The sequence below is a fragment of the Gossypium hirsutum genome, chromosome D06, assembly GCF_007990345.1.
Source record: "Gossypium hirsutum isolate 1008001.06 chromosome D06, Gossypium_hirsutum_v2.1, whole genome shotgun sequence".
NCBI lineage: Eukaryota > Viridiplantae > Streptophyta > Magnoliopsida > Malvales > Malvaceae > Gossypium > Gossypium hirsutum.
In genome coordinates this window covers 15348992-15372605 of record NC_053442.1, presented here as the reverse complement: position 1 = coordinate 15372605, position 23614 = coordinate 15348992, and the positions used below count along the sequence as shown (strand labels likewise).

Here is a 23614-nt window from a genome sequence, read left to right as displayed (position 1 = left end):
GGAATAGGGTCGAATCTGGTGATGTCACATTGTAACACCCCTTACCCGTATTCTACGCTAGAATAGGGTATGAGACATTACCAGAATAAATACACTTATAAACATATTAAACCGAGTTATAAAATTTCATCCAAATTAAAAACTTTCAAATTATTATCTTCGAGTTGCTAATTAAGGTTTACGAGGCCCAATACATACCCATTCATATGCTCAATATATCCGTTAAACCAATCCAATATTGAAGAATCCACTTTAAGTCAGAATCAATATTAATCACAATCATAAATCTTTTCATGTTATTTTCATATATCACTAACTAAACTTCGAATATCAATTTATGAATATGTAATTCACTAACACATTTTGGTATACACAATGTTTAATTGATGAAATCATTTAATTGAGCTAAATTTCATATTCACTCCAAATTTTCTTCTATATCAATAAATGCTTTCACTTGCCATTTACCTAACCCTTTCTCGAACCAAGCTATCACACAACAATAATACATCACCTGTGCTTCATGAATTCAATGTTCGAATCTTATCACCATCAAATCCATGTCATTTGAATACTTAAAGTTTATTCAAGCATATATTATTACGTTTCATATACCAAGCATATGTCAAAATTACGAAAATGCAATCAATTCATTTGTCATTTATTTGACTAGAAAATTAATATCAAAATTCATAACATTCCATTACTTAAGATATGCCATAAAACACTCCTTTAACATAAACTAGCACCATGGCCGAATTTTCAGTATTCTATTTATTCCTCTTTTTCCGAATCACATAGCAAAATATTACAAATATGTATATATTTGAATACTATAATTATGCATCAACTTAAAAACATGAGTTAATTTATGAGCCACTCATGACATCATTTAATGCCAAATATACACGCATATGCTATGAAACTTTATTTTCTCTCATGAGCTTACCATGACCAGTAATGCACCAATATAAGAATCGCTCCTATTTCAACATTTATCTATTACAATCAGACATTCAACCAATTATACACAATTCATTCATATACTTTATTGTCCTCCTCCTCCTCTCCATCCCACATCCTTTATGTATATAACATGCTTAAATAGCCTTATACATAATTTCACTATTCACTTATATTTAAATTCAAAGCTGTCTAGTCGAGTTATAGTCACTAAATTATTTTTATCTAGAGGTACAGAGCTCCAAATTAAGTTCTGTTAATTTTATCCAAAACTATACTCATATATCTTCCTACCATAAAATTTTCAGAATTTTTTGCTCAGCCAATTAGTACAATTTATTCTTTAAAGTCACCCCTTTTTCACTACTCAACATCTTTGACCTCTCTTCACTAAAAATGAATTATCTCATTGTACAGAATTCAGATAATATTTATGTTTATTTCATTTGAAAATAGACTCATTAAGGATTCTAAGAATATAAATTATAACTCATAATTATTTTTTTAAAATTTTTAATTATTTTCCAAATTCAGAATAGGGGATTTCGAAATCAATCCAACCTTGCCTCACTGAAATTAAAATATCTCAAAATATATAACTCTTTTGCTTGCTCTGTTTCTTTTATGTAAAAATATACTCATTAATATTTCATTTCATTTCATATCTTATTCGCTCTCTAATTCAATTTTCACCATTTTTGGTGATTTTTGAAATTCACACTATTGTTACTGTCCAAAACTGTTTTGTTGCTAATTTTACTTTTTCATAATTTCACTTTTTTACTCTCAATCATTATTCAATTCAATTCCACACATATATTCATCATTCAATCACACTTAATCGTTACATGATCTCATGTATTTTCACTTAGGCAATTTCTCGATGAACACTTCGGAATAATAACAGATACACGGTGGATTCAGCACACAGCAACCACCTTTTGTAATTAATGATATCCGGTGCGATTAGCACATAGCAACCACCTTATAATTAATGATACCGGTTCACATAGTAGCCTGCACATTGTACTACACATGTGACCATTACTATCTGATAGACGTGGTAGCCTGCACATAGTACTACACACGTGATCGAAGCTATCCGGTACGCATAGTAGCCTGCACATAGTACTACACATGCGACATATCATTCTGGTACACGTAGTAGCCTGCACATAGTACTACACACGTTACCATCACTTTCACTTTCACATAGTGGCCTACACACAGTCCATGCCACACATGTGATCATTTCTGTCACTTCATTCGTATCTCTTTTTATTCCGAATGTTCAATCGGGAAATTTATCACTTTTTCTCATTTTTTTCCTTTTTCACTAATCAAAGTCAATTCCTTGGCTTATAATAACACATTTAACTTATTTAACACTCACATTATTCAATCCAGTCCAAAAATCACATTTTGGCAAAATTACATTTTTGCCCCTAAAGTTTCACAAAATTATGATTTTTCCCCTAGGCTCAGAAATTAAACTTTATTCTTTTTTCTTATGTTTTATGACATGCTGAGCATTTTTCCCTTTTATGGCAACATCAAATTCTCACTCTAACACTTATGAACATTAGGTATTTTTACCGATTATGTCAATTTACTCGTTTTCACTTAAAATCGGCTAGCAAAAGTTATTTAACATAATTTTAAGCTTCATATTCTACCATAAAACATCAAAATAAACCCATTTCACCTATGGGTATTTTTCCAAATATGAACCCTAGGTTAAATTATTGCTAGAATACTCGGACTCCAAAAACGTAAAGAACATTAAAAACGGGGCTTGGAATCACTTACTATGGAGCTTGGAAGCTTGAAAACCATAAATATGGCTTCCCCCTTGCTGATTTCATTCACCACGGAGAAGATGGACAAATTTTTGGCTATTTTGGCCGTTTTAATTCTTTTAATTACTAAATGACCAAAATGCCCCCAACTTAAAAATTTCCTATTTCACTTATCTCTTGTCCATTTTTGTCCAAAAAGTTAACCAATGGTCTAATTACCATTTAAGGACCTCCAATTTAAAATTTCATAACAGTTGGACACTTCTAACATGTAGAACTCAAATTTTGCACTTTTTACAATTTAGTCTTTTTGGCTAAATTGTGTGCCCAAACGTCGAAATTTTTGAACGAAATTTCCACGAAATCATTCTGTGAAATTTTAGACCAAAAAAATTTATTAAAAATAAATTTTTCCTCATCGGATTTGTGGTCCCGAAAACACTATTCCGACTTGGCCTAAAATCGGACTGTTACATGTTGACTTACCAAAGGTTATTACGGGTAAATTTTCCTTTTTGGGAAATAGTATTCATGCATTAATATACCCTAGGTCAACCCATTAGTACATCTGTACAAAGATCGTTGAAGGTAAGAGTCTGGAAGTTGTTTCTTCTGAGACAAATGTATTGGTAACTAACCCTTTTGGTCAAAGTACGGTGGTTAGCAGAGAAATTAAAAACTGCTCTTTCGTTTTTGGTGAACACATCATTTTTGTGGACTTATTGGTGCTAAGTTTTCATGAATTTGATGTTATTCTTGGGTTGAATTGGTTAACCAGACATAATGCCGTGATAGGCTGTTGAGCAAAAGGTGTACGACTATTAACTACAGATGGTAGAGAAGTGTTACTACCAGGTGCACAGAACTTTATGATAGATAGAATAATTTTGGCAGTATCCACTAGAAGGTTAATAGTTAAGGGCACAGACGCTTACTTAGTGTATATTATAGATTCGACTGAGTCTATGAAGGACATCAACCAAGTTTCGATTGTGGAAGAGTTTTTTTGTTGTATTTTCGGAAGAACTTCCAGGCATGCCTGTAACACCCCTACCCTGTACCCGTCGCCGAATTTGGGGTTAAGAGGCATTACTAATCAAACATAACTCAAAAAAGACATCCAGTACAGTTTAATAATTTTCATAAATTTATTATTAAATATAATAAGCAAAGTCTAATATTAAAATAAGTATAATATATAAATTCTACTTTGATAATTTTAAACAGAACATAAGATTTGAATCCAGTTAAACTATAAGAAAATAAGCCATATCCGTATGGCTATTAATTACATATACTATACATCAAGTACGAATTTCAAAATATTATCCAATCTATACATGCCATAAGTTAAAATTTTAAAACATTTAATACCGAGACTGTAGATAGAGTGATGATCTTGCTGACGATCCCCGAGCCTGAAACTTGATCTTAAGTCTATAAAACAAAGAGACATAAACAAACAAAGTAAGTTTTTATAGCTTAGTAAGTCTATAGCATAACTAAAATACTTGTAAAAGAATCATATAATTCCTTAAGTAAAATTGTTAAGATCACAAATATCCAATATAATTACTGTCCAAACACTAATATCTTAAGTCATTTTGTTGATATCTAAAAGAATTTATATTTAACTAATACATAAAAATGAACATTTGTATATACATTATATGCATATAACCGAGTTATTAACATTCTCACTAATTTCATATTTTGATTACTAGTGTACTTATCACTTGCACTTCTTCGAATGCATATATATATATTATTCAAATACATATGCCAAAAGCAAATAATTATACTTATCAACCACATGTACCGAATGTGCATATATATATACTTATAATTCACATATGCCAAATGCATACATATATATATCCAACAATTTCATGATAACCAATATATATATACTTACTAAACACAAAAATTCGAGCTTTTATATGCTCATCAAAAACATAGAAACAGATGTTCATATATTTATCCAATACAAATAACCAAATCATATACATATATACCCAATGTATATAATCACTTAATTAAAAAATATTCACCGGCACTTAGCCTGCTAGGCTTAAAGCCTGATTTAGATCACCGGCACTTAGCCAGCTAGGCTTATAGCCTGATTCAGTTCACCGGCACTTAGCCTGCTAGGCTTTAAGCCTAAATTGATTCACTGGCAATATACATGCTAGGCGCTGAGCCTGAATACGCAATTCGCATCAGATATAATTCATTTACGAACTATATTTGTATACAAAGTCCATGCATAAAGATTTAACTTAAAATTCATAACTTATATCATTGATACATATGGTTATATAATGTTCAATCACCATATATCTTTATACTATAGATTCAACTACTACCACCATAATATTTAACTTCTATTATACTTAAATAATATACATTTCACATTCAAACATATTAAAATAATCTAAGCTGACAATTTCATACTTTTGATTCAATGCAAATCTTAAACATATATATATACATATACATTCAATCACATATATCAATATATAATTCCATACCTAATTTCAATACAAGAAATTATACCTGTACGTATATATATACATATTCAAATTTATCATGTACTTATGTAAATTCATACTTAATTTCATAACAAGAATTTATATACATGTATAATGCATAATCAAACCTCACACATTTAAATAATAACATATCTAAATTCAATACAAAAAAAAACATATGCATGTATATTTACAGGCTTAATCGAATTTATTATATATTTTTAAAATATACATATTATAAATCAAATCCAAAAGTTTACCATGTATATACTTATAAATTCATTCGACCCTTTCGTATATATTTACGTTATCCAAACTTTTGATTAAATCAATAATTTATACATGAATATACATACATGAACTTGAATCTTGTATATACATATAAAACTCTCATACTTCAATCATGATCAAGAACATTTATAAATATATATGCTTATATACCTTTCATACTTTAACCGTTTGCAAAAATTTATATAAGTATAAACTTATATGTTCAAACATTAGAAATACATATATATAAATCATTCATACTTTAAATATATTAAATAGATATACTTTAAATTATAGTTTTGTAAAAATACAATACATATACATATACATGTATATATATTAATTTAATAACATTTAATAGCTAATAGATTTACCTCGAACGGTGAAAAGTCAAAACCAGACTATTAATCGACAACTTTAGCTTTTCCCTGATCCAACTCCGATTTCTTCGGTTCTTGATCAAAATATATTCAAAATCAGCTAGTTTAAATATAATTACATTCAATTTAGTCCAAACGCACATAAATGGGTAAATTACTATTTGCATAAAACATAAAATACACAAAATTTCCCCACATTATACAAGGGCCGAATATCCCTAATGCAGATACAAGTCCACACATTTCATTTATTTCATATTTTAGTCCCTCAAAAATTTAATCTCACAATTTAGCCCTAATTACTCAATTTCACCAAAAACTCAAAGACAAAACATGTTAATCTTCCACATATCTTCCATATTTCATCATCAACTATTACAAAGCTAGAGCATTCATCAATGGCATATCACAAAATCAACATCAAATTCAAAAATTAAAGCATGGGTCTTGTAGTACACAAAGCAAAGATCACAAAAACGTAAAAATTATCAAAAACCGAAACAAAATCATACCTTAATCAAGTTTGTTTTGTGTCGAAACCTAGCTTGGTTTTTCTTTCTTTTCTTTTGTTAATATTCGGCCATGGAAGAAGATGATAGCTAGTTTAAATTTCATGTATTTTTAATTACATATAATGTAATAATAAGCTATTTACCTTACTAACCTTATTTACTAAATAATACATATTTAAACATTAAGGTTAGTCTTGTCCATAACCGTCCATTATATCTATAGTGGGTTTATTGCACTTTTAAGCCTCCTAATTAATAAGACATCAAAAAATAGATGCTTTTAAATTAGATCCCTAAGTTTTCATTTTATACGATTAAGCCCCTTTTTATCAAATTGAGCACTCAAATGATCCAATTTTCATACGAAATTTTCACACACTGAAATTCACATATAGTAAATACTAAAAATAATTTTAAAATATTTTTCTGACTCGAATTTGTGGTCCCAAAACCACTTTGTCTGATTAGGGTCAAAATCGAGCTATTACAATGCCACTAGACAGAGAGGTAGAGTTTTCGATTGAGGTAGCGCCGGTACTGTACCCATATCTTATGCCCCATACAGAATGGCACTATTAGGATTGAAGGAACTAAAGAATTGGCTACAAGATCGTCTGGACAAAGGATTTATACGACCAAGTGTTTCACCTTGGGGCAAGCAATTCTTGCTCGTAAAGAAGAAGAATGAGAGTCTCTGCTTATGCATTGATTACTATCAACCGAACAAGGTGGCTATGAGGAACAAGTACCTGCTACCTCGAATAGAAGACTTGTTTGACCGGTTAAGTGGAGCTGTCAACAATTCAATCGACACCACCACTGAAAACAAGTAGCACAAGAACATAAGAAAATTGGGAAAATAAAATCAAGAAAGGAAGAAAAGGAAAAGCAAAAAAAAAAGCGAAAGAACAGAGATGGGGACAAGAATAAATAACAAAAATTTTCCAAATAGTGAGATTTGAACCCATAACCTCAAACACACACCCAAAGCAATTAACCATTGAAGCAAATACTTATTAATGATGAAATTTAACAAATCAAATATTCAAATTTTTGAGGTGTTATAGCCAATGGTCCCACAACCTCAACTAAAGACGCAAGGAGAAGATCACACACTCCATAAAGGCATCAATCAAATAGCCATTGCAGTCATGACAAACCGCAGTGATGCCATCAAGGTCAAAGGCGTGGTTATATGAAGCATGACAACTCAAGAAACAAAACATATATGGTTTTCATTAGAATTGTGCAGAAAATGGGTTAATCCAATTACTTAACTTGATTTAAATAATTAAGTCGATTCGGTTTTGATTTTGAAGATCCCAACTAAAGTAACCAAATAAACCAATTTTATTTTTTAATTAATAGATACTTTTACTCAACCCAACCAAAATAAATTATAAACTAAATCCAACTCAACTATAACTTTATAAACCCATCCCAAATTCAAGTTAATAATTAATTTAATTACAAAATTAACATATATTACATAATTAATTTAATTAAAAAAGAGAAATGAAAAAAATCCCTAAAAGCCTAAAATAAATGTATCAGCTAATCCCTAATATCCCAAAATCTGAAACACCCTAGTGCATTATCGACAACCACACAACCACACCCACCACCAGAACCAAACCAATTAAAGCTAAGAAGAATTCGAAGGTGCAAAAGCCAATTATAACAAATAAATTAACCATAAATTTGAAAATCACTCTAACATTACCAACTAAAGCTAACCAATATATAAAAGCACAAAAACCATGCCAATAGAAACTATAAAGTGTGTCTCACATTTATCAGACTCTTTGCAGGCACTTAGAAAGACAATCAATGAGCAACTAAAGAAGGGCCAAAATAGGCCCAATGTCACGATGAGGAGCATCAAGATGACACAATGAAACCCAAAGATGAATGTGGCATCAACGTCGTGACGAGAAGAGCATAGATGTCACGACGTCACGATGTTTTCCCAACTTATGCAGCCACGTTCTAACAGTTCAACAAGACTTCCTTTTCCCAGTTAAACTTTGATTACTCTAAGAATAGATTAATCATATTAATACTTTAATATTAGCCTATTTTAAGGATCTTTGTAACCTTGTTTTAAAGAGTTCATAGAATATATTTTATGTGAGATTTGATAAAGAGTTTTGGAAAGAGTTTTAAGAGAGCTTTGTTTTTGGGGTTAAGGGTTTTGTTTTGATTTTCTCCATCTTGTACTCTTCAATGGTTTGTCGATTAAGTGAAGTTTTCTTTACCTGTGGTTTTTTATCCTCTTCCTTGGAGGAGTTTTCCATGTAAATATTTGTGTGTCCAATTTTTTTCTCTTTTAGTTCTTGTTCGTTGCTTATACGGGTTTATCCCCCAAAAAATTGGTATCAGATCTTGTTTAAGATTTCACAATCAACCCGTTTAAATATGGCGACAATAAGATACGATATCGAGATGTTCAATAGGATAAAAAATTTTAGTTTATGGCAAGTTCGGATGACAGTAATTCTAGTTCAGAACGATCCAAAGAAGGTCATTATAGGGCAAAAACCCATGGATATGAATCAGTCAGAATGGGATGAGCTTGACGAGAATGCTCTGTCAATAATTCAATTATCTCATGAACAATATGTTGTAGGTGGTACTTACAGGAAAAAAGACAACAGCTGTACGGAGAAAATTAGATACCCTATACATGACAAAGTCTTTGGCTAATCGATTGGTGTTGAAACGACACCTATACACGTTCTTTCTGGATGAAAATGAGTACTTTAGGGGTTATGCCATACCTCAAAATTGTGCCTAGTAGTTTTGAGGGTAATTTGGGGATTTTAGCTTAAATGTGTTTAGAAATTTGAAGCATGGTAAACCAGAAATGTCTTTGTCTCTGGCTTTTAGGAAATCAAATCACTTTCTGAAAATGATGTTCAAAAGACCTTTACTTTAGAATAGAGGGCTATTGTGAAAAGAGGGTTAAAGTTAGGAGTACCAAAAGGGTAAGTTTACCAAAGTTTAAAAATTAACCAATTTCTTCCTTCCACCTACAGCAAAACTCACAAAATCCCTTCCCTTTTTTTTGTTTTATTATCCATTACATCCCCAACCTCTATTCAGTCAATTTTATTTCCCAAACTTCAAATCCTTTGATTCCTATCATAACACAAGCAATAAATCTTTCTATAATTTCAAGCAAAACATTAAAAAAAACCATTAATTTTATCATCTCACAAACTTGTGGGTTTTTTATATTTTCTACCAAACATCTGCTTTCCTCCTATCGAAGGTAACATTTGTTTTCCTATTAGTTTTTGATGATATCTAGTCTTTTAAATAGATTTTTTACCTATTGAATCGTTCGTTTTGAATAAATACTAAAAATTGGATCATTAATGATGGATTTTGAGATTTTGAATGAACACGATGTTTCAAAGTATTTTTCAAATTATTTACAGTGACTAGAAGTTTTTAAAACTTTTCTTAAAGTTTCATTAAAGAATTTTAAGATTTTACTAAATTTTCATAAAAATTGTCATAGTATGTCAAAATTTTGAAACCATGAATCTATGTAGTTTAGTGTAGTTTGAAGGTTAAGAATTACTCTTGGATGTAAAATTAGTCTATTGGAATCAGTTTTATGTGATAGGAACAAGTAGGTGTTGAGATTTTTACGTTTTGACTAAGCTAGTTAAAATTTCAATTTCAAGAGAATATAGCTTATGCTTGCATTTTTGGTTGATTTAGGTGAGTCTTTGGCTAAATGATAATTTTTTTTAATATGTAATTTACTTTGGTGAAGCTTCAGAATAGTTAGGACCTTCTACGAGTAAAGTGAAAGGCAAAAGAAAGCTAGTTTAAGCTTTCAGCAACAAGGCGAATGTGCGAACAATGAGTGTTTAGAATTACTGCTTGTAGACACGATTCTTAGTGTTATTTGGAAATTTAGGAGGAGCCTAAACCCCTACTCTAAATTCTGAGTGTAATTTTTCTTATACTCTTATTTAAGTTGTGAAATATGGGATTTTTTGTTGTGGAACTGTGGTTTAAGACGTGATACTATGACATGTGAAAGATGCTTATGATGGCTATTGTGAAAGTGTTAGTTGTGGGCATGTTGTACATGCCAATTGACTGTGATAATGATGTGCTTATAAAGTGAATGTGTAGTGATAAAGTGCAGAAAATAGTAAGTAAAATGTGTGTTTAATTATGGATATTTTCGTCTTATAATCTTTAAGACCATTGGATATAGTTGCATGCTATAGGATTTGTGAGTACCCAGTCTTGTCTTGTGTTTTTGGGGCATTAAGACCCGGGACAGATTTGGAGGGATATGGGAATGTGAACTCGACTCCATTCAATAGGATATGTTGGTGTGTTAGAGAGTGTTAGCTAAATGCTACGCTTTTGGGATATCTTCAACTCATTGAGTCAATGGTATATTGGAGATTCGTGTATCCCATTTGTGGTGATAGAACCCACTTTTATGTTTCATGGCCTCAAGTACCAAATTATCGTTAAATGTGATTTTATAAAATGTGATGTATGTACAAACCTATGAATAATAAGCTAAATGAGTTAATTAATATTACATGAATATGTCAGTATGTTCTCATAAAAAAATGAATATGTAGTTGACCTTTGATCGTTTCTGTTTAACGTGTGAATGCATGTTTATTTGGTGGTTATTCTGTTCATTCACTGAGCTTGTTTAAGTTCACCCACTCTTTTTAAATCTTTATAGGCAGTTAGCGTTATGGTGTGAGTGGTGCGAAAATTTCCAAGGGAGTGATCCAAGTAGATTTAGCATTTGAGTAGGTGACTTATAGCTATTATTTTGAACTGTGGGAATAAGGTAATATGGTAGATTTGTTGTATGAATATTTCTATGACATTTTGGATGATTACTTGTACTTGTTACTCATGGAATTTATATAAGTTTGACATTAATTTATTGGTATTGCCTAGCTTAAACTATTGATGATTCTTGAGTTGTAGTTCCGGATATTTTTTATGCTAAACTTTGAGTGTTAAATGCATGATGAGTTGGTATATGTATAGTCGTGTTAAATGCTCTGTTTTGGTGGTATATTTGTTGTTTCGTGCAGAGGTATCAATAATCGGGTATTTAGTATCGATACCTTCATAATATTTTGAATGTGCTGAAAGTCAATAACTCAATTTGGTATAGATATCATTTCTCGAGTATCAATACTCGGGGTAATAATACTGACACTTTTTATTGGTATCGATAGTTTTCTGGTTTTTAAGTTTTACAGAGAAACATAATGCTAGAATGGTACCGATTTTCCAAGTGGTATCTATGAGAAATATTGATACCATCGAATGAGTATCGATACCTACGTGGTCTATTAGAAATTTATGTTAAATGGAATTTAAGCATGCTTTTAACTTGTGTTAAGGTCGATTATTGTATGTTTAAGCGAATTTTAATTTCATCTAAGGGAGATTAGACTTAAACCTCATATAGTTATTCGATTATGATGTTAATTGCATGTCAATGAGATGTTTTATGCTTTGTTGATGATGAGACGATGGTGTAACGTTCTATTTCTCAGGCTCAGCGATTGGGCCAGGTATAAGGTGTTACATTTGGTGGTATCAGAGCCTATGTTATTTAACACTCAGACCAAAGTTATTGATGTACGGACTGGGGTTACGAAACTCATGTGTCTAAATTTCTCTGATTTTTTGAACTGTTTGAGATATCTTTGTTTGAATTGCATGAGTTTGTTTGAGATTGGGGTAGGAACAGCAACACCTTACCTTATTCTAAAATTCTCTTGCATGAACGTGACTTGGAATATTTCCCTACCACTTACGTTTATTGTTCTGTGTATGTTAGATTATTAGATTTGATATGCCTCATAGACGTGTGAATGTGAATGCGAATGCTCAAGAGGATGGTACATCCTCTACACCTCATGTGCCACCGTGTAGAGTGAACATACCTGATGAGGGGGCTGGTCCTCTGAAAGAAGCTATGATTGAAGTGTTTCAAAGGATTGCTAGTACTAACATTGCTCCTACACCTGCGAATGCTGCACCTATTTATCGAGGACTACCGCTTGAATGTTTGTGGGCTTGGGTGGTAAAGAGTTTTCTGGAGTAAAAGGGACCGATCCGACTATAGCTGAGTACTAGTTGGAAGGAGTTAAAAGGATCCTCAAGCAGATGCTCTGTTCTGGCGAGGAGAAGTTGGGTTGTATTATGTCCTTACTCGATGGTGAGGCTCATTATTGGTGGAATATTGTTAATAGAGGTACTACTGCTGACCATTTGACTTGGGATTATCTTCTTAAGGTTTTTAAAAGGAAGTTTATAGGCAAGTAGTACATGGAAACTCATAAACATGAGTTTTTAGACTTGGTTCAAGGTAATTTAACTATGGTTGAGTATGAATCGGAGTTCGTACGACTTAGCCAATACGCTCCTAAGATGGTTCTTTCTAAGAGGGGCTGTTATAAAAGGTTTCTTTTTAGGATAAATAATGATATTCAAGTTTACTTGGTAGCTTAGAACGTGGAGTTGTTTGATGAGTTGGTTGAGAAAGCCAAAGATGTTTAGGAGACTTTAGTTGAGCCACTGCATTCTATGGTAACTAAATTAGGTAAGAGGATTTCCAATGGTAAATCTAAACGATCGCCTAAGAGGGGGCGTGATAATCAAAGTTCTGGTAGAGGTGCGAGACGTAGGTTTCGACCAAGTTAGCCTAGGCAGCAAAGTAGTGTTGTGGTTAGTACTGGAGGTTCGACGGGTGGTTCCGGTGGCCACTTTGTACACATTATGAGTGTAGACATCCTGGTGAGTGTCACAAATTGACAAGTGAATGTTTTAAGTTTGGCTCGAAGGAACATATGTTGAGGGATTGTCCAAATAGAGTGGAGGTTTCACAGACTCAGAGTTCTACGGCTACTAGAGGCCGTGATCACGGTAAAGTAATGGGAGACCGGTTAGACAACAAGTTATTCCTCATACTGTTGCTTCTCAGGTTGAGTCTAGAGGTCCAGCTCGAGTTTATATTATTCGGGAGCCGGAGGATCAAGATCCAACTGATGTTATCGTAGCTATTTTCACTTTGCAGTCGGTTCTTTTATTCTCTTTGGTTGATTCTGGATCTATACATTCGTATATCTTGAGTGAATTGACATATAAGTTAGGGATTCATGTAGAGACTATTGGTTTGGGTATGACTGTTATTAGCTCCTTCGGTGATAAAGTTATGGTAAATCGAGTGTATCATAGGTGTCCCCTTATGATTCAAGGGCATGTTTTCTCTGTGGATCTTACGGGATTGCCTTTTTATGGTTTTGATGTGATTCTTGGTATGGACTGGTTAACTGAACATAAGGCTAAGATAGATTTTGAATTGAAATGAATTGCTTTAATGAATAATGATGGGTTGGAGATTGTTGTTGTTAGTGAAAGACTTATTTATGTCTAATGTGATTTGGGCTATCAAGGCTGAAAAGATTATGGGTAAACGTTGTGAAGCTTATTTAGCTTATATGATAAACTCAATAAGCAAGGAGTTGAGGGTTCAAGATACTCATACCGTTCAGGGTTTTCCTAACGTATTTCTTGAATAATTGCCTAGTTTACCGCCAGAACGTGAAGTAGAGTTTGGTATTGAGCTCTATCTTGGTACTGCACCAGTGTCTATTGCGCCCTATCGCAGGGCACAAAAAAAGCTCAATGAGTTAAATATTTAGTTGTAAGAGTTGCTTGACAAAAGGTTCATTCAACTGAGTGAATCTTCGTGGGGCGCACCAATTTTGTTTGTGAAGAAGAAGGATGGTATGTTATGGTTGTGTATCGACTATAGGCAATTGAATAAGTTGACCATCAAGAACAAGTATCCTTTGCCTCGACTTGATGATTTATTTGATCAGTTCATAGGTGCAACGGTGTTTTCAAAAATTGATTTAAGATTGGGGTATTATCAGTTGAAGGTGAAGGAGCCTGACATCTTGAAAATTTCTTTTAGGACTCGGTATGGGCATTATGAGTTTTTGGTCATGCCATTTGGTTTAACTAATGCCCCTATTACGTTCATGGATTTGATGAACCATGTGTTTCATTTGTACTTGGATCAATTTTTGGTTGTCTTCATAGACAATATTTTGGTGTATTCTCGTTCGGAGAAGGATCACGATGTGCATTTGAGGATTATTTTACATATTTTAAAGGATAAATAGTTGTATGCAAAGCTGAGTAAGTGTGAATTTTGGCTGAAAGAGGTGACGTTCTGAAGTCATGTCAACGAATGTTATCGAGGTTCAAAGTTTCTTGGATTTAGCTGGCTATTATCGTAGATTCATTGAAGGGTTTTCCCCTATTGATGCACCCTTAGTGAAACTATTTCATAAAAACGTGGTGTTTAAGTTGACTGGTGAAAGACAAAAAAAGTTTTGAACAACTTAAGGAAGTTTTGACTGAGGCACTTGTGTTGATTCTACTAGAGCCTGAGAAAGATTTTGTGGTTTACAGTGATACTTCATATTCGGGACTCAGTTGAGTGTTAATGCAAGACGACAAGGTTGTGGCATATGCCTTGAGACAATTGAAGACGCATGAGTGTATTGTGATTTTATAAAATGTGATATTGCAATATGTGATGTATGCATAAACATGTGAATCTTAAGCTAAATGACTTAATTAATATTACATGAATATGTTAATATGTTCTCAGAATAAATTGCGTATGTAGTTGACCTTTGATCGTTTTCGTCTAGCATGTGAATGTATGTCTATTTGGTGGTTATTCTGATCATTCACTGAGCTTGTTTAAGCTCACCCACTCTTTTTAAACCTTTACAGATAGTTAGCGTTGTGGTGTGAGCGGTTTCGAAAATTTCCAAGGGAGTGATCCAAGTAGATTTAGCTTTTGAGTATATGATTTATAACTATTATTTTTGAACTGTGGGAATAAGGCAATGTGGTAGATTTGTTGCATGAATATTGCCATAACATTTTGGATTATTACTTGGACTTGTTACTCATAGAATTTATAGACGTTTGACATTAATTTATTGGTATTGCTAGCTTAAACTATTGATGATGCTTAAGTTGTAGTTTTGAATATTTTTTATGCTAAACTTTGAGTTTTAAATGCATGACGAGTTGGTGTATGTATGGTTGTGTTAAATGCTCTGTTTTGGTGGTATTTTTGTTGTTTTGTATAGAGGTATCGATAATCGGGTATTTAGTATCAATACCTCTATGATATTTTGAATGTACAGGAAATTAGTAACTCAATTTGGTATCGATACCATTTCTCGAGAATCGGTACTCCGGGTAATAATATTAATACTTTTTTATTGGTATCGATAGTTTGTTGGTTTTTAAATTTTGCAAAGAAACATAATGCTAGAATGATACCGATTTTCTAACCAGTATCAATACCATTTATGAGAAAAATCAATATCATTGAATGAGTATCGATACCTATGTGATCTATTAGAAATTTATGTTAAATGGACTTTAAGTACACCTTTAACTTGTGTTAAGGTTGATTATTGTATGTTTAAATGAATTTTAACTTTGTCTAGGGGTGATTAGATTTAAACTTCATATAGTTATTCGATTATGATGTTAATCGCATGTCAATGAGATGTTTTATGCTTTGTTGATGATGAGAAAGTGGTGTAGCGTCCTACTACTCAGGCTTGGCGACCGAGCCGAGTATAGGGTGTTACAAGTCACATCAGTCAATTTGTTACTCACTTGAAAGATCTAAAGATTGTCGAGGTATTATGAAGATCAGGCTATGTTATTATTATGCTCTTTTCCCCATTTGTATAAAACTTTTAGGGAGACCCAAATTTATGATAGATATAAACTCTCTTTTGAGGATGTGAAGGGTAACTTGTTGAGCAAGTAAAAACTTGATAATGAGTTAGGTTTGAGTAGCAATTTTGGTAGTCAAGCCTTCGTTTTGGTTGCCAGAGGCAGGCAACACTCTAAAGATTCAGGTCAGAACAAATATAGGTCAAGATCGAAGTCAAGGAATCGTAACAAGACATGTAACTATAGCAAGAAGTTGAGTCACATAAAGGCAGAATGTTATAGGTTGAAAAACAAAAATGAGAGGGTTGTTGAGAGCAATGAGGATGAGAAGCAGAAGGCGGAGCTGGTCGATTCTAGTGTGGTCGAAGACAATGGTGATGATTTGTTGTTGGTTTCTACGACTGAAAGGTGTAAGCTTACGTTCCTGGATTCAAGGTGTTCGTTCCATATGTTTCCAAATAAGGACTTTTTCTTCATATATAGTCCAGTTGAAGGTGGAGTTGTACTTATGGAGAACAATTCATCCCATAAGGTAATCAGTCTTGGTACCATTCAGATCAGGAAGCACAACGGAATCATTAAGACACTATCAGATGTCAGGCATGTGTCTGATTTAAAGAAGAATCTCATCTCTTTGGGAAATTTAGACATGAAGGGTTGTAGGATCGCCATCAAGTCAAGCGACATTAAGGTATCTCATGGAACTCTTGTTCTAATGAGATGTCGAAAGACTAGTAGTCTTTATGTTCTATAGGGTTCAACAGTGACTGGTAAAGCATCACTTTCCTTGTCTGTTAAGGATTCAGAGTTGACTCATTTGAGGCATAAGAAACTTGGTCATATAAACAAAAAATTTATGATCGTTTTGAATAAAAGAGGTTCTCTCCCGGATGCAGGAGTTGGAAACATAGAGCACTACATTTATGGGAAATAGACACGAGTCAACTTTGATTTGTTAGTCCAGAAAACTAAAAGTCTTCTATTTTCAAAGTTCAAACACTACTTGGACTCTGTTAGTATCCTATAAAAATTGAGTTAGGCCCATGAGGGGCATGGGCAAAGAAGGCATGTTAAATACGAGTCAATGTGGAGATTTGTAGAGTGTGTCTTGTATTTATTAGACTCTTTGTAGGTACTTAGACAGATGATCAATGAGCAACCGAAGAAGGGCCAAAATAGGCCGACATCAAGACGAAGAGCGTCAAGATGATGTAATGAAACCCCAAGATTAATGTGGCATCAATGTCATGACAAGGAAAGCATGGATGCTCCCAACTTATGCAGTTGTGTTTTGACAGTTCAACAAGACTTCTTTTTCCTAGTTAAACTCTAATTACTCTAGGAATATTTTAATCATATTAGAACTTTAATATTAGACTATTTTAAGGTCTTTGTAACCCTGTTTTAGAGAGTTCATAAAATATCTCTTATGTGAGATTTTGAGGAACAGCTTTAGAGAGAGTTTTAAGAGAGCTTTGTTTTTCGGGTTAAGGGTCTTGTTTTTGTTTTCTCCATCTTGTACTCTTCTTTGGTTTGTCAATTAGGTGAATTTTTTTTTTGCCCGTGATTTTTTATCTTCTTGGAATTTTTTCACATAAATATTTGTGTGCCCAATTTTATTTTTTCTCTTTTCGTTCTTGGTTGTTGCTTATATGAGTCTATTCCCGACACAAACATATAATCCATACCATAAAAAAAATCTAAAGTTCACCTAACCTTGAAGCAGCACCAAGAGAGCAAAGTTACACACCAAAATGAAAAGGAAATGACAAATGAGAAGATAAACTTGAACAAAAGAGGAGGAAAAAAAAGAAAAGAAACAAAGGCAAAAATGGAAATCCACATTAGAGTAGAGATGTCACTTTGAACAGCAAACAATTTGGCCCCAATAGAAGGGTAATGAGGCCGTATAAAGTGACATGAGACCATAGCCAAAAGATTGACACCCTTTAATTAGACTGAAAAGATGAAGTTGAACATGGAGCAAAGTGATGGAGAAAAACTTAGAAATGAAAAGGTGGGTCACAACAGAAAGAACTTGGTTATATTGGGAGAAAACAGTCCAAAAAGACTTGCAAAAATGCAGTAATCAAAGCTTCAACATAAAAGTTAAAGAGAGAAGTTATCTAGTTGGTCTAGTGGAGGAGGAGCAGAAAAGATGAATTTCACAATTCAACGAGAGAGAGAACAACTTTGATTGAGCCTAAAAATAAACATGATACCATGGGTGATTAAATTATTTTATGGGTCTTTATTTTCTAAGTTTAGGTCTAGGAGCTAATTAGTTCCTCTATTATAAGAGTGAACACTTCAATCATTATACGTATAATTAAAAAAAAAGAAATAGGAAAAATTGAAAGTGAAAGTAGGGTTAAATGTTAAAAAATGTGTGTCATGATTTAAAGTGACCCACAAAAAGTAAGCAATTTAATCCTTTTTTTCAAGTATAAAAATGTTGATTTGTTTTTTTCCCTCTTTGTCACTTTAAACATGACAATATAACATTTTTTAACGTTTCAGGTTACCTTCATTTAAAAATTTCCTATGTTATAAAATTTAGACATAATCCACGTATTGGTATCTAATTTTTTTTTTGGTATTTAAACTTTTTTTTGTCACAAGTGTTACTTAAACTTTTTTTTGTCAAGTTGGTACCTCCGTTAGTCTAACAGTTAGTTAAACCATTAAATCTATTTTAAAAAGGTCTTAACCCACAAATTAGTATCTAAATTATACCATTTTTCCAAATTGGTACCTAAACTTTTTTGTTGTCACAAGTGGCACCTAAACTATTTTTCTGTTACCCATTTTACACCAAAATATTATATCCGTTAAGAAAATTCCAACCAATAACAAACTGTCACATCATATAAACTTAAATATATATATTTTTATTATTTTTTCTTTTTTCTTTTTACATTTTACATTATTTTTTCTTTATTTTTTTTATAATTTTCTCATTTTTCTTTCTTCTTCATTTACAATGTCTAGCAATACTAGCAATGTTCGAAATTTTCCCTCTTGAAGTCGAAATCTTGACGATTAATTTCATTTTCAAACTTCATTGCCTACTTGCTCTACCTGACGGGATCGAGAATGTTATTTCATTTATCAAAACCGGTATTTTAAAAATCGAATCAGTTAGTCAAACTGGTTGGACCTGGAATCAGTCAGAGCACTAGTTTAGAATAGGGTTGAACTGATTAACCCCCAAATCGATATAAAACAATTGAACCAAGCTAAAAAATAGTTGAACTAATTTTCTCTATTTTCAGGTATTTTTTATTTTATAATTTTTTAATAATTTATTTAATCAAACTAAACAAACGATCAAATTGGAAACTGGTGTTCTATCTAGTTTGACCATTGGTCAAGTTCTAAACAAAGAAAAAAGAAAATATATATATAAGAGAAAATAATATTTTTATCTATTTTTGTCACATATTAAATTTTAATTGATTATTTTTTTAATACACTTAACGGTTTAACTAACAATTGAACTAACAGAAGTATTAACTTAACTAAAAAATAATTTAAATACACTTGTAACTAAAAAAATATTTAGGTACGAAACACAGTTAAGCTTAAAATTTAATGAAAACGAAGCAAATTTCTGGCATTTACCATAGAAGGAAGTGTTGGGCAATTAAACCCACCATTAGCAGGTAGAGGAAATTGGGAGAGAGCTAGAATTGAAGTGTGTCCAAGTAAAGTCGTTTTATATGGGTCTCGGTGAAAAACAAGATGGGCTTTTTCTATTAAACTGTTTAAACAGCGACGCCCTTTTTTATTTGGTCTTTGATGGGTTTGCATATACAATTAGCCTGTTAATAATATACACAATATTCAATGGGGTTTATATCATTTCATACCACATAGTATAAAAAAGATACCTTAGAACTTGGTACCATCGATCAATAGTCTCTTGTAGGCGGTAATCTGAAATGTGTGATTCATATGAAAATAGGCTTATCTATCATGTTAATTCATGCCTAAGCAAGGACTTTGTCCAGTGTCAGAAAGAAAACACAAAGTGGATATCGGACATTGTCCTTAGCTGCTTTGAAACAGCCAGTTTCCTACCACAAAAACAAATTTATAGTCTCATCATCATCATCATCATCATCATCATCATCATCATCATCATCATCAAGTCTTCTTTTTTTTTTTTTTAATGTTAATCTCAAGACACGACCAAATTCCATTAATTTCATGCTCTTACACTTGGTATCTTATGGCTGGGAATAAAACCCGGAAAAAGAAGGCCTGTGGGATTCTTCAAACTATGTCCCATATGGCCATTATTGGAAACTCAAAATCCATTAATAATATCGGTTTCTCCCTTGTTTTGGTTAAGATAGCCTTTTATTGCACACCCATCACTGTCATTTTGGTATTCTCATTTGATTCTATGTTAGATGTATAATTAGTTTAGCTAATTTCGTTTGACTTCTACTAAGCCTTCATATTCTACCTTTTTTTTAATAATGGACTTTGGGAAAATCTAAGTTTCATCCTAAAATCTATGCATTTTCTCAATTAAAACTAAGTTGATGTAACTATTATTTGTTTTTTTTATGTATTAATGGTATTGAGTGAATTTTTCAAAAATATTATTTTTTTCAAAAAAAATTATTAGATTAGGTTGTTTTTTCGAAAAATTACGGGAACAAACCGAAATAACGAAACAGCTAGAAGCATTTTCCACAACAGTCACCCCACCCAACGACTACCCCACCCAATGGCTATTTAAATAGCCATTAAACCCAACAACTAACCACCTAGCAAAAACGCTAAGTTGAGAAACAAGATCACAACTTTCCAGCAATTGGATGACGAGTCTTTGTATGAGGCTTGGGAGTGATTCAAGGAGTTACTTCGTAAATGTCCTCGTCATAGGATTCTTCATTGTATCCAGTTGGAGACATTCTATAATGGTCTCAATGCACATACAAGATTGATGGTAGATGCTTCCGCAAATGGTGCAATTTTGTCTAAGTCTGATAATGAAGCTTATGAGATTATTGAGAGGATCGCGAGTAATAACTATCAATGGCCAACAAATCGAACAGCTTCAGGAAGACGTGTAGCCGGAGTTCATGAAGTTGACTCCCTCACTTCGTTATCGGCTCAAGTATCGTCTATTTCCTCTATGTTAAAACAGTTAACCGCTAATAGTACTAATAATTTTGCAGCTCATCCCCAAGTCCGTTTGAAGTAGTTTCCTGTGTGTACAGCGGGAAAGGTCATTCTTTTGATAATTGTCCATCAAATCCCAAGTCAATGTACTATGTGGGGAACCAATATCAAAATAGGAGTGGACAAGGACCCTAGTCCAACTTCTACAATCCTTCATGGCGTAATCATCCTAACTTTTCTTGGAGAAACCAAGAAAATGAACCGAACAATAACTTATTACAGCAAAGACCCAACCAATCTCAAGGGCTTAACCAGCAAGCTCCAAAACCACCTCAAGCTGAGGCATCAAACAGTTTGGAGAACTTTTTGAAAGCGTACATGGTAAAGAATGACACTTTGATCCAAAGCCAAGCAGCAACACTGAAAAATTTGGAAAACCAAATGGGTCAGTTAGCTACGGAGCTTCGTAATAGACCGCAAGGAACCTTGCCGAGCGATATTGAGAATCCAAGAAATTTGGGTAAAGAACATATCAAGGCAGTGGCATTGCGAAGTGGAAAGACTCTAGAACCCCGATTGATTGATGTCGATGATGAGCATGTTGAAAAGGAGGAAAGTCAACTAGCTGTTGAAGTTCCTACACCAAAGGAATCAAAATCTGCAAAGTCTGACAAGGTAAACCCTGACCTAGTGAATTCAGATATTTTAACATCTTCTTTGAATGTAGATTTACCTACTCAAAAAAGTTGTCCAGTTCAATCGAAAGTTTCATCACTTCCATATCTGCAAAGATTGCAACAACACAAGTAGAAACAGGAGGTGCAATTCAAGAAGTTTTTGGATGTTCTGAAGTAGTTACACGTCAATATTCCGTTGGTGGAGGCTTTAGAAAAAATGCCAAATTATATGAAGTTTATGAAGGATATATTGTCCAAGAATAAACGACTGAGTGAGTATGAGATTGTTGCTTTGATAAAGGAGTGCGGTGCGTTCCTGCAAAACAAACTGCCACCGAAATTGAAAGACCCAGGAAGCTTTACTATACTCTGTAACATTGGTGAATCTTACTGTGGTAAAGCTTTGTGTGACTTAGGAGCGAGTATCAACTTAATGCCTAAGTCTATTTTCAAGATGTTAGGGATAGGTGAAGTAAGACCTACAACTGTGACGCTTCAGCTAGCGGATCGATCTTTAGAATATCCAGAAAAAAAGATCAAGGATGTTTTGGTAAGAGTCGATAAATTTATTTTTCCTGCTGATTTTATTATTTTAGATTTTGAAGCAGGTAAGGAAGTTTCGATCATCCTTGGGAGACCTTTTCTAGCCATGGAAAGAACGTTAATTAATGTGCAGAAAGGTGAACTCATCATGCGAGTTCAAGATGATCAGGTAACATTTAACATTCTTAAAGTAATGAAATTTTTCGATCTAACAGAGGAGCGTTCAGTTATGGAAGAGATAGAAACCTTGGTTTCTTTGGAAAGTAATTTTGAAGAAGATCCATTGGAAAAAGCTTTAGATCTTGACCCTTTGGAGGATGAAGAAGGTGAAGAAAATATGGCTTTCGTGAAAGCCAATCCGAGTATTCAATCTACACGGTTTAAACCGTTAGAGTTAGAAGTTAGAGAATTTTTGCAACCCAATTTGTCAATCAAAGAACCACCTAAACTCAAACTAAAGGTACTTCCTTCCCATTTGAAATACGTGTATTTAGGTGATTGTTCTACTTTGCCTATGATTATTTCAACGGAACTGACAAAAGATCAAGAGGAGCGATTAATTGTTGTTCTAAAGAAATTTAAGAAAGCAATTGGTTGGAGCATAACTGATATTCGAGGTATAAGCCCTTTATTTTGCATGCATAAAATCATTTTAAAAGAAGGTGAAAGAGCTCGAATTGATAGGCAAATGAGGCTCAATCCTATTATGAAAGAATTTGTGAGAAAGGAAGTGATTAAATGGTTAGATGCAGGAATCATCTATCTTATTTCAGATAGTTCGTGGGTAAGTTCGGTACAGTGTGTGCCGAAGAAAGGTGCAATCACGATTGTTGAAAATAAGCGTAACGAGTTAATTCTAACGAGAATTGTTACCGGTTGGAAAATCTGTATTAATTATAGAAAGCTGAACAAAGCCACCCAGAAGAACCATTTTTCGTTGCCTTTTATGGATTAGATGTTAGATCGACTGGCAGGTAATGAATTCTATTATTTTTTAGATGG

At 33.0% G+C, this 23614-nt stretch overlaps 1 non-coding gene across 1 annotated transcript; it reads right to left on the bottom strand.

Annotated features, from left to right (window-relative positions):
• Positions 1-21048: 21048 nt before the first annotated feature.
• LOC121218775 (small nucleolar RNA R71) lies at positions 21049-21155 on the bottom strand. Its single transcript, XR_005915252.1, has one exon. It is a non-coding gene; the product is annotated as a small nucleolar RNA R71 (small nucleolar RNA).
• Positions 21156-23614: the final 2459 nt, after the last annotated feature.